This window comes from Hylobates moloch, unplaced genomic scaffold, assembly GCF_009828535.3.
Source record: "Hylobates moloch isolate HMO894 unplaced genomic scaffold, HMol_V3 SCAFFOLD_21, whole genome shotgun sequence".
In the NCBI taxonomy this organism is placed as follows: Eukaryota; Metazoa; Chordata; class Mammalia; order Primates; family Hylobatidae; genus Hylobates; species Hylobates moloch.
This window is the reverse complement of record NW_026652296.1, coordinates 19,167,158-19,180,536: the sequence shown is the minus strand read 5'-3', so window position 1 is coordinate 19,180,536 and position 13,379 is coordinate 19,167,158. Positions and strand designations below refer to the sequence as shown.

General features: G+C 38.2%; 1 protein-coding gene across 4 annotated transcripts in view; it reads right to left on the bottom strand.

Moving 5' to 3' along the window:
- Positions 1-13,379, bottom strand: part of CHD6 (chromodomain helicase DNA binding protein 6) — a 206,628-nt gene that overhangs the window by 161,309 nt on the left and 31,940 nt on the right. Inside the window, exon 2 of one of the 4 annotated variants that reach the window (XM_058433280.1) lies at positions 7,316-7,451. The exons of the other annotated variants lie outside the window; for them this stretch is intronic. The gene's annotated coding sequence lies outside the window, so the exon portion shown is untranslated. The remainder of the gene's footprint in view (positions 1-7,315; positions 7,452-13,379) is intronic. 4 annotated transcript variants of the gene reach the window in all.

Sequence of the window (13,379 nt, the reverse complement as noted above, 5' to 3'; positions counted from 1 at the left end):
CCCACCACGACGCCCGGCTAATTTTTTGTAGTTTTAGTAGAGACGGGGTTTCACCATGTTAGCCAGGACAGTCTTGATCTCCTAACTTTGTGATCCACCCGCCTCGGCCTCCCAAAGTGCTGGGATTACAGACATGAGCCACCGCGCCAGGCCAAGACCCTTCTACTACCACCAATCTAGAACAGATCAAGGATATTTCACTAAACTCTTCTAAATTCTATGAAGTTTGAGGCAGTGTCATACTTGCCACTACATTTCATTACCTAGTATAGTGCCTGGCACACAGAAGGTGCTCTATAACTATCTGATGAATGAATGAAGATCTTGACATTGGAACTACCTATTTTATGCAACCTAAATTCTCAAATTCCATGATTTTTAGCCTTAATGTATTGTTACATGACAACCCTAACTGGGAAAATAATATTGCAGATTATTGTGATTAAACCATGTAAACATCCAGACAAAGTGATAAGGAAGAGCTAAATTCTGAAAGTTTCAAATTAGGAGTAAGTGATACAAATATCTGTGACCCAAGAAAGAGGGTTAAGACCTATGATCTAGTAAGGAAGATAAGACTAGCACACAAGTAACTTGGAAAGCAATGCAAAAAGAAAAAACAAAAACAAACATCAAGACCTAAGCTTTAAAAACCTAAGAGCCATGCGAGTTAAGAGACTGTATAATATCAACGAAAGTTTGACAATCTATTTCATAAAGTAAGCAAGGACTGGAAGTGAAGACAAAGAAAACATGGGTAGTTCACTCTATATTTCACCACAGGAGGGGTCTCTGACCATAAGGCAGCTCTAGAGAAATCAACTCAGGTAACGGCTACTGCAGCCCCCAGATCTAACAAACTCCCAGCTCTGGGCCTTTATAGACCATAGGGAAAAGGGCAAGAGTGGATTCCTGATCCTTATAAGCACATGGGTAAAGGCAAGGGCCCAACACTCAGTGTTCAGATAAAGAGTGGATCTAACTTTCTCCTAAATGCAGGTTGGCAATGCCCTCAGGCAAGCAAATGTTATTTTTAGCTATCACCACACTGAAAAGGGAGAGAGGAAGAGGGAAGGGAAGCAGGGGTGGGGGAGGAAGGAAGAGAGGGACAGGGGGTGGGGAGAGGGAGAGGCAAACCATCTAAAATTTAAATTTTATGTACTTCTTTGTACGTTATTGTTCAATAAAAAGTTTACCAAAGGGAAAAAAGTGAACTGTTTTTTCATTCTCAAACATGACGTGGGAGCTCCAAAATGCCAGCATGGGTCCTACCTATACTTGGAGATAATGAAATCATCCCCTAGTTTTTTCTTCTCTAGGATAAATATACCAGGTTCCTAGCTTCTCTACTTGGGTATTATTTAGTCATTCATACATTTTCTGCTCTCTCCTGAACCTTCCATGTTCTGTATACTCCTTAATTTACAAAGTCAAAGCTGTACTAAGGTACTTTATCAGGTTAAAGTAGTATGAACCCTCACAAATACTCATCAAAATCAAGTCAAACCTTATGATGAAATGCTAAAGGCACTCCTGTTAACAAGTTGGGACCAAGACAAAAATGCCAGCTATCAGTCAGTCTAAAGAATATGGGGAACGATTATGAGGTAATACATACTGGAAAGAAAAACACAAAATTCTTATTTATATATGATGTGGCTGTTTTATCTTGTAAGCCCTTAAGAAACGACTTGAAAACCATGAGAACCAAGAAAAAGAGTTTATAATGGGGTAGGAAAATAGGGTCTGGAGGCAGGGAACCTGAGGCAGGGAACCTAAGGCCGATTCACGCCTACAGCTAAAGCCAAAGGAAAACCCCAACTTTCCATACAAACAAAAGGATCGAAGGCTACACCCTTTGCAAAGCCCCCTCCTTTTCGTTGTGGCTGAGGGAAAACCGATCAGACATTTGAATAGGAGTGTAACTTTCTAACTTCACTTTAGCCTCTGATTGGTTGCTTTCCCCAACCAATCAGGTGTTTGCATAGGAATGTGACCTTTGTAACTTCACTTCAGCCTCTGATTGCAGGCCACTACTTCATTTACATAGGATGTACATTAAGTAATCAACGGGAAACCTCTGGAGGGTATTTAAACCCCAGAAAGTTCTGTAACAGGTCCCTTGAGCCCCTATGCTCAGCCTGCTTCCACCCTGTGGAGTGTACTTTCGTTTTCAATAAATCTCTGTTTTTGTTGTTTCATTCTTTTCTTGCTTTGTTTGTACATTTTGCTCAATTCTTTGTTCAAAACACCAAGAACCTGGACACCCTCTACTGGTAACAATAAGATGGCCAGTAAAAATATATATTTATACAAACATCAATAACTTTGTGAAAAGAAACCTCAAGCTTTCTTCACATATGCACCTGCTATGGTTCATGTCATAAATACCAAGTGAATACCAACTGGCTGCAACTGCATACTTAAGAGACTGGTGCCAAAGGAAGGCCCGTCCACTCACACAGACCAGACATGAGAAGTCAACCTTCCAGAGGACAGTTCAGCCCCACACTGAAACTGACCCCAACAGAAAAAAAAAAAAAAAAAAAAAAAAAAACACAACAGAAGTAGAACTCCTATTTACCCTGTCTCCATTAACGCACCCAGAATTGTGCTAGTATGTCCAACATAATATTCTTCTGGAATTTCTACTACACCAAATCCAATCATTTCTCAGATTTCTCCCTTTCATTGTATGGTTTGTCCCTCTGAGGAGCTGGTCACCTCACTCAACAACCAACATGAGAAGATATACAGGACAGTCATTAATGAAACTAAAGAATTGACTCTTTTTCAACTATAAAGTGAAGCCAAAAAAAAAAAAATCCTTTTCTAAAGACGCTATGCCATAAAATCCCATAATTCTATGACTCATTACCTAAAACTACATACCATGAAAAAAAACTTTGGGAAATGAATTCTTTTGAAGAAATAGTAATATCATCTCTATTTACTGAGTTATCTATTCTCTAGATGAAAAAGAAAGCTTCTTTTAATATAGAAGAAAAATTAATTCATTTTTTTTCTTCAAGCAAAATTTACTAAAAAGGAAAAGCTGCACAGAAGTCAGGAAAATGATTCAGGAAATGTTTCTGCAAGAAGACACAAACATCTTTACCAAAACATGTTAGGTACTTGAAGAAATTCTCTATACATGAAGAAAATTAGCCCTGTAATAATCATTACCAAAATAATATACGGCATCAATATTTGAATTTGTAAACAGAATAAGTAAAAGTAAGAAATATGTTGTCTTTAAGCCCATCCCCACTATATATGTAGTGAATCAATCCCTTGAAGCCTTTACTGTTAAGTTTTACCACTGGCACAGGCCACCTGAAACTTCAAACACAGGCCAGGCATGGTGGCTCACGCGTGTAATCCAAGTACTTTGGGAGGCCAAGGCGGGCAGATCACTTGACGTCAGGAGTTCGAGACCAGCCTGGCCAACATGGTGAAACCCTGTCTCTACTAAAATATAAAAATTAGCCGGGCATGGTGGCATGCACCTGTAGACCCAGCTACTCATGAGGCTGAGGCACAAGAATCACTTGAACCCAGGAGGCAGAGGTTGCAGTGAGCTGAGATTGCACCACTGCACTCCAGCCTGGGCGACAGAGCAGGACTCTTGTCTCCCTCCTGCAAAAAAAGAAACTTCAAACACAGACTCAAACACAAAAGATGAGTACATCTCAGTCAGCACCAGACCTGAGGACGCTCCCTCATCTTTTTCCATTTTATCCCTATCAATAACATCCAACTATTCAAACCATCAGATTGTTATTACAATGTTCAGATTCTTGAGGATCTAGTCATGTTCTTACCCACACAGATTAACCTCTTATCAGACCAACACAAAAGAAGCACAATCCAAACATAAAAACAGAGAAAGAGAAAGGTGGTTAACTTTTTTGTGAAAAACATGCCTGCTCAAATTATCTACAACTCCCATCTGAACTAACATTTGGTAGAATAAATACACATGCTAAAGTAAAAACAGAATGAAGGACAGAAAAGGAAGGAAAGAGAATTATTTAGAATTTGTTAAAATGTAAGATACATTACTTCAACAACAACAAAAAAAATCACTAAGCAAAGAGACAGCAGAAATAAACTTCGAACAAGATGGTCTCTATAGTATCTCCTGGCTTGGTTCTACAGAGACTTGTGGCTGCTATTTATCATGATTTGGAGAATTTGAAAAATTGTTTCTTTGGTATTGGATACCAGCTATTGGCTTTCTGCTCCAAAAATAGCCTGAAAATATATAGCTAAGATTTATCTGGGTGGCTGCTTTGTAACAAGCAGATTTAACTTCAGTGCAAATAGAGTCCAAAGGTCAGAGTGGTATCCTGTGTAAATCTGTGACCTCAAGCTGTCTGCTAGGTTTCTCTTGATTTTTCCATCTACTCTGACCTCAAAGATTCTCCTACAGAATTTGGGGGCTATTTCTGCTCTAAGGTCAAGTAAAAAGATTCAAAAAAAGGTTATACATTAAGAAGGACTTTCCAAAGGGAAAGCACTAAACATTTGTTCCTTTATGTGGACATGTAGTGTGTGTGTGTCTACACACACTACGCATATGTGTAAACAAAATAAATATATGTGTAGCAAACACAATAAACAAAACAAATATACGTGTAGATTATTGTATGTTGAATAAACAGATTATCTTCCAAGGCTAGTGGGTCAGTACACTTCAGTTATTTTCCTAGTAATAGAGACACCAGACAATCCATTCTCTCCCTCTCTTGGAGTACAAATTCTATAATCAACTGTCTGGGTTCACATCTTAGCCCTTGCTAATCGTTAGCCACATGGCCAGGGCAAATCACTTAACCTCCTTAACTCAAGTTTTCTCATCTACAAAACATGACAATCATATGAGGATTAAATAAATTAGTAGAAGCAAATTACAAAGTACAGTGTCTGGCACATAGAAAATACTATATAAGGTTAAATATTGATATTTAAACAACAGCCATCCTAGGTTATAGAAAAAATATGTGATAACAGCAGTGAGAATAAATGACCTATATGGATTTCAGTCTTTACCATGATTCATACTCCTCAACCAAATAAACTTTAGAATTTTATTTTCCTTGATTGAAGGAGCAAGTCCCCCACGTCCCCAATGTAGCCAGAAACCACAAATGCGTAACGCAGAAACACGATTCTAGATCAAAGTCTGTTACCATAAAACTGTTTAAAAATAACACATTCAAAAACAAATAGAGGAGCACTTAATTTAGAAAAATACAACTTTTAAACATTCTTATCTATCACAATGACACCTCTTTTACAAGGCATAATCACAGAAAAAGGTATAGTTCATAGTGAATAAATGAATTTCCTCACAGTTTTTTAAAAAAGTTTTTTAATAAAAAATTTCCGTGTCACTTATTAACAAAATGAAAGTTTGCTCTTCTTACAATGTAGCAATAGTGAAATAATTATTTAGGCAACAATCACCAATGAATGTTAAGTTCAAACCAATTAGCTGGGCGTAGGGGCAGGCGCCTGTAATCCCAGCTACTCGGGAGGCTGAGTGAGGTAGGAAAATCACTAAAGCCCGGGAGGCGAAGGTTGCAGTGAGCCGCGATCGCGCCACTGCACTCCACTCCAGCCCGGGCAACAGAGTGACAAAGTGAGACTCCCTCTCAAAAAAAAAAAAAAAGAAAGAAAGAAAGAAAAATTTTCTATAATAAAAAAAATTTCTTGCTGGGTGCAGAGATGCACACCTGTAATCCCAGCTACTTGGAGGCTGAGGTGGGAGGATCACTTGAGCCCAGGAGTTGGATATCAACCTAGACAACATAGCAAGGCCCCCATTAAAAAGAAAAAAAAATCTACTTTGGGAGGCCAAGGCGGGTGGATCACCTGAGGTCAGGAGTTTGAGACCAGGCTGGCTAACATGGTGAAACCCTGTCTCTACTAAAAATATAAAAATTAGCTGGGTGTGGTGGCATGTGCCTGTGATTCCAGCTACTCGGGAGGCTGAGGCAGGAGAATCGCTTGAACCCGGGTGACGGAGGTTGCACTGAGCCAAGATCGCACCACTGCACTGTCCAGCCTGGGCGACAGAATGAGACTCCATCTCAAAAAAAAAAAAAAAAAAGGGCCGGGTGCGGTGGCTCACGCCTGTAATCCCAGCACTTTGGGAGGCCGAGGTGGGCGGATCACGAGGTCAGGAGTTCGAGACCAGCCCGACCAACAATGGCGGGAAACCCCATCTCTACTAAAAATACAACAATTAGCCGGGCGTGGTGGCTCACGCCTGTAATCCCAGCTACTGAGGAGGCTGAGGCAGGAGAGTTGCTTGAGCCCAGGAGGTGGAGGTTGCAGTAAGCCAAGATCACACCACTGTACTCCCGCCTGGGTGACAGAGTGAGACTCTGTCTCAAAAAAAAAAAAAAAAAAAAAATCTTAAAGGCTAAAAGAAACAAGAGACAGGAATTCATAACCAGTCCTAAGTTTGGCCACCATCCATGAGGCATGAAAAACTGCAGAAGGCCTACATCTGTAAAACACAAAAACATCTGATACTAGTGGTCTCTAAAGACTATATGTGAGATGCTTTAAGCATACCTCCTTGTCAGCAGAAATTCTCTGCACATTCCTATGGAGGTGTGCTTTCCACTAAGCAATGGAAATCTATTACCAAAGTGTAAACAAGATGTCTTGATACCAAACTGAACTCTTCCAACCTCCTTACGCTTAGGAAAATTATTCAAAGAAACTGACCACTAAAACATGTTTTTAAATACGATATATATATATTTCTAAGAGTTCAGCAGCTTGCCTCTTCCTACTTTTCAAGCTTTTCCAACACTCATAGATTTTTATACAATCAAAGAAATAATCTTTAGTACAATGAAAGAAAAAAACAGGTTTTTGTTTTGCTTTTTAAAGTACATTTACAGCAATCTCTTCTCCATTTCGACTATTCCCAACTTAGGTCAGGCTATTATCACCTTATACTTGGTATCAGTGTAGTTAAAACATTAACTGACTATATCATAGATTCATAGGTCAAGTGCATCACCAATTTCCTTTCAAAACTTAAGAAAACAGCAGTCTACTGCATGTATAGAAAAGGGCACTGTTCAAATGCTATAAACTACTATTTTGATAAAGGGGTTCAGCAGGCAATACAGGCACCAAAGCTATGCAAAGAGTGTTTATGTTTTGCTCTGTAACTGTCCTTTGTATCCTTTCTTGTTAGGTAAAGAAAATAGTGAACCCAAAATATTGTACCTTAACAATATTTTCCCAACAGCTGTCTGCCAAATATGTCTTACCAGGCTAAACTCACCTTTCTGTGACTCCCTTCTCTGCTTTACACAGCTCTTGATTGGCTCACCCCTGTAATCCTAGCACTTAGGGAGGCTGAGGATGGCTTGAGTCCAGAAGATCAAGACCACACTGGGCAACATAAGGACACCCCATCTCTAAAAAAAAATAAAAAATTAGCCGGGTATGGTGGTGCATGCCTGTGGTCCCAGCTACTTGGAAGGCTGAGGCAGGAGGATTACCTAAGCCTGGGAGGTCAAGGTTGCAATGAGACATGATTATGCCTGGGTGACACAGTGAAACCCAGTCTCAAAAAAAAAAAAGGAAAAGACAACAAAAAATACATCTATTGAACACGTTTTGGCCAATAATGGTGGTAAAAAGGAGACATTATAAAAACAACAATAAATGATGCCTTACCTTTAGGTAAGAATGAATATAGTTTTAACATACAATTCAAAATAAGCTATAAGATGAAGTACATTTGGTTGTAGTGAAAGCTCATCTGGGAAATTTGTTTCTCTATTGATCTTATTCCCCTAGGCATAGGGCAGATTGTTCCTAAGGTAAGACAGAAGAGACAACATTATTGCTAGCAAAGTTGAAATTAATTAGCTCTGCTCCCTTTCTGCTGTTAATATTCCAAGCAAAGGTGGTTACTTCCTTAATTAATACAGAAGTAGTAGTTATATTTATCTACACTGATAGATGGCTTTCCAATATTAAAGTCCTTCTACTCAAAGAACTTATCTTCTAAGAACTTAAAATTGGATTTGTCTAATATTCACTGTTAATAATTAAGGTAGAACGCAGCAGCTAACATTTACTGCATTTTGTCTTCATCATCATAATCATCCCATGAGATAGGTACAGTACTGTTATTGTTCCCGTTGTATAGACGAGAACATTGAAGCACAAGAAGGTCAAGTAACTTGCCAAAGATAACAGATCTAATAAGTAGCTAAGCTAGGATTCAAATCTAGGCAGTCTGGTTGCAGAGTCCACATTCTTAGCTACATATGATAGGCCTGCCATAATGAAATAATATCACCATTATCAGCTGACCACGGTGGCTCAGACCTGTAATCCCAGCACTTTGGGAGGCCGAGGTAGGCGGTTCACAAGGTCAAGAGATCGAGACCATCCTGGCCAACATGGTGAAACTCCGTCTCTACTAAAAATACAAAAATTAGCTGGGTGTGGTGGTGCGTGCCTGTAGTCCCAGCTACTCAGGAGGCTGAGGCAGGAGAATTGCTTCAACTCTGGGAGGCAGAGGTTGCAGTGAGCCGAGATCATGCCACTGCACTCCAGCCTGACGACAGAGCAAGATTCCATCTCAAAAAAGAAAAAAAAAAAGTCACCATTATCACCACTTGAAGTTTTTAAGGAGCAAACTGAAAAAGTAAATCTATTAGTACCTTCTTCTAAAATCCATTAGTCTCATTAAATCCTGTGAAGAAATATTTAATGAGCATTTGCTGTATAGCCAGCATTGTGCTAGTAGTAAAGGGAATACTGGAGAAGCAGAAGACAGCTATTCCCTCAAAACCTTATTGTCAAGGTAGGGACACAAAACATACATGGATAACTAGGAGAGAAAATGTATGTCTTCTCTGTATAAAAGCAACTTCCTCACAAATTCATCCATGGCCAGCCCTCACTTCTTACTCCAGTGCATTTTTTAAGATACATCACAGTTGACTGTGGAAACACAGAGACAATCTTCCCAAAAACTGTTGGTGGGAGGGGCAGTGTGGGTTTCTAAGGAATAAAAATCATTAAATAATCTCAACTCAATTCAATTACTTAAAAAAAACCTATACCTAAAATGTAGTTAAAGAATCTACATATCCAAATACTAACAAAACACTACCTGCTTTTAAGAAATCAGTCTCATGAGAAAGACAAACCTGCTAACAAATGTCATTTGATGCAAGAGCTGATATAACTAAGGAAGAGTTTCGGACACGGTGAGTAGAAATAAAGGAGTAGGCAACTCCAAGGGGAAATTCTTGATAAGGTGAATCTTTGGGGTATTATAAAAGGAAACAATATGGAAATATGAAACTTTATAATAATTGAAAATAGTAAAGTTATACTCCAAATCCTGTAACAGGTGCTGAATATTCTATATGCACAAATATGACTCCCTGCCAAACCCCAGTACCAATGTAACAGTAGTAGTCTCAACATCAATATTTAATGTCCATCTCAGTCTATATTGTTCTACAATAATGTCCACCAGTCGATCAAAAACTATAAGGTATATGAAAAAGCAAAAGGAGGGAAGAACCCATACCAAAAGACAAACCAAACAAGAGAGCCAGACTAAGAAAGATGACCAAAATGTCATAACTATTGGAGAGGAAATTTAAAATAACAACAATTGATATGTTAAAAAATTTAGTAGACAATATGTATGAATGGATGGCAAACTTCAACAGAAAGATGAAATATGTGACAAAGAATCAAATGGAAATGGTATAATTTTTTTAAGTTATCAGAGATTTAAAAGTTCCTCTGACGGGCTCATAAGAACACTCTACACAGTCAAGGAAGCAATCAATGAACTTGAAGATAGGTCACTAGAAATCACCCAAACTGCAACAAAAAGGGAGAAAAAGAAATGGAGGAAAACACAGAAAGAAGGCTGGAGAGCTGTGGGATATGATCAATGGCATCATATACATGTAACTGGAGTCCCGGATGGCAGAAGGGGATAGAGAGGGGAATGAGGCAGAAACAGTAGTTGGCAGGGGGGAAAAGAGGCTAGGAATTCTCCAAAAATGAAGTCATCAAACCACAGCTCCAAGAAGCTCAGAGAACCCTACAGAATAAATATAAACAAGCACACAAATAAATAAATACAATAAAGAACACATATCGAGACACTTCACAGTTAAATAGCTAAAAATCAAAGTTAAACAGAAAATCTTAAATGCAGCCAGAGGGGGGAAAAAGACATTACCTTGGAAGAAGAAAATTAAAATAAAAAATTCATCAGACTACTCATCAGAATTTTTGCAATCCAGAGAACAATGGAGTAATATCTTTAAAGTAATGAAGGAAAAAAAACACACACACTTCACAACCCAGAAGTACCTCCCCAAAATGAAAGCAAACCAATGAGTTTTCAGACAATTAAAAGCTAAGATAATTCAATGTCGGCATACCTGCACTACAAGAAATGGTAAACAAAGTTCTTTAAGTAGAAGGTATATGACACTGAACAAAAATGAGGACCTACATGAAGAAGTGGATACCTCCAGAAATGGCAAAAACGGAAGTCAATGCGAGATCTTTTTTCACATTTTTAATCATTCTAAAAGATAACTGCCTAAAGCAAAAACAGTAGCAGTGTATTGTAGAGATTATAAAAAGTATAAAAGCAAAATGTATGACAATATCATATAGGATGAAGAGGAAAAACTGGAAATATACTGTATTGTTAGGATCTCATACTATATGAGAAGTAGTATAATATGGGAAGGTAGGTTGTGATGTATCTTGTAAATCCAAGGACAATCACTAAATTTTTATAAAAAGATATAACTAATACATTAATAATAGAGATAAAATTGAATTTTAAAAAACCCTCAATCTAAAAGCAGGAATAAAGAGGAAGGGGGGAAAAGTCAGAGACAAATAGAAATCAACTGGCAAGATAACAGACTTAAATTCAACCATATTAATAATTATGTTAAATGTAAACAGTCTATACATACCAGTTAAAAGGCTGAGATTTATCACAATACCCAGTTATATGTTTCTATAAGAAATCCATTTTAAAGACATAGATACGTTACAAGTAAAATGATGGAAAAAGATACACCATACACATACTAATCAAAAGAAAGCTAGAGAGGTTACATAAATTTACACAAAGTAGATTTGAAATAAATACTGAAAGCAATAGAGACATCCCATAATGATAAGTGAGTTAATTCATCAAAAAGATATAACAATCCTTAATATGTATGCACCTGACATCAGAGCTTAACAGCACACAATGTAAGAATTCAGAGAACTGTTAAGGAGAAACATACATATCCATAATTAACAGTGGACTTAACACTCCACTTCTGGTAATCCATAGTGTGTAGAAAAAAATTTCTATCTAGAAGATACCAATAACACTACAACCAACTTTACCTAATTAACATTTACAGAACACCTCACCCTACAAGAGCAGAATATACATTCTTTTCAAGTGAACATGGAACGTTCACCAATACAGCCTATATTCTTGGCCATAAAACAAACCTCAACAAATTTGAAAGAATTAAAATTATATTATCCAACTATAGAAAAATTAAATTTGAAATTAACAGAAAGATATCAGGAAAATCCATAAATAAAAATAAAACACATTTCTAGATAATACATGGATTAAAAAAGAAGTAACAAGGGAAACTAGAAAATACTTTGAATTGAATCAAAATCAAAACAACATAGGAAAATTTATAGAACGCAACTTAAACAGTGCTTAGACAAAAGTTTATAGCATTAAAGCTTATATTAGGGAAGAAGACCTCAAATCAATTAAACTTCCACCTAAGAAACTAAAAATGGAGACCAAATTAAACCCAAAGGAAGCAGAAGAAATCATAACGAACAAAGATCAATGAAATTAAGAACAGAAAAATAGTGAAGAAAAGGAAAGAAACCAAAGTGAGTTTTTTATAAACCTCAAAGTAGAATGATCAAGTAAAAAAAGGGAAAAGACACAATTTACCAATATTAGGACTCAAAGAGGAGACATCATGAGGTATATATTAAAGGATAATGGAATATTATTAGCAAATTCCTGTATATAAATTTGAACTTAGATAAGCTGAATAACTCCACAAAAGTGCAAGCTACCAAAGCTCACTCAAGAAGATACAGAGTAGCCGGGCATGGTGGCTCACGCCTGTAATCCCAGCACTTTGGGAGGCCGAGGCAGGCGGATTACCTGAGGTTGGGAGTTCTAGAACAGCCTGACCAACGTGGAGAAACCCTGTCTTTACTAAAAATACAAAATAAGCCAGGCATGGGGAGCATTCCTGTACTCCCAGCTACTTGGGAGGCTGAGGCAGGAGAATCACTTGAACCTGGTTGCAGTGAGCCAAGAGGTTGCAGTGAGCCAAGATTGCACCATTGCACTCCAGCCTTGGCAACAAGAGTGAAACTCTGCCTCAAAAAAAAAAAAAAGTAAAAAAAAGAAACAGAGAATTTGAACAGTTCTTTCTTTATCTATGAAAGATGGTAAATTTACAGTTTAACACCTTCCAACAAAGAGAACTCCAGGCGCAGATGACTTCACTGGTGAATTTTACCGTATTTAAGGAAGAAATAATATCAATTTTACATAAACTCTTCCAGAAAATAGAAAAGGAGGGGACACTTTCCACCTCATTTTATGAGGCCAGCATTATCTTGACATCAAACACAGCAAATACAAGAAACCATCAACCAAAGACAAAGATCAAAACAGGTGACATTAAACTCCTTAACAAAATACTAGCAAATTGAATCCTGCAATATATAAAAAAGATAATGAGAGACAGGAGTAGCTGGATTTCCTAGGCCGACTAAGAATTCCTAAGCCTAGCTGGGGAAGAGGACTGCACCCACTTTTAAACATGGGGCTTGTAACTCAGCTCACACCTGACCAATCAGGTAGTAAAGAGGGCTCACTAAAATACAAATTAGGCTAAAAGCAGGAGGTAAAGAAATAGTCAAATCATATATCACCTGAGAGCACAAGGGGAGGGACAATGATTGGGATATAAATCCAGGCATTTGAGCAGGTAGTGGCAACCCCCTCTGGGTCCCCTCCCATTCTATGGGAGCTCTGTTTTCACTCTTAATAAATCTTGCAACTGCACACTCTTCTGGTCCGTGTTTGTTCGGGCTCAAGGTGAGCTTTTGCTCCCCGTCAACTACTGCTGAACGACGTCACAAGACCCGCCGTTGACTTCCACCCCTTCGGATCCAGCAGGGTGTCCGCTGCACTTCTGATCCAGCAAGGTGCCCACTGCCACTCCTGATTGGGCTAGAGGCTCACCATTGTTCCTGCGTGGCTAAGTGCCTGGATTCGTCCT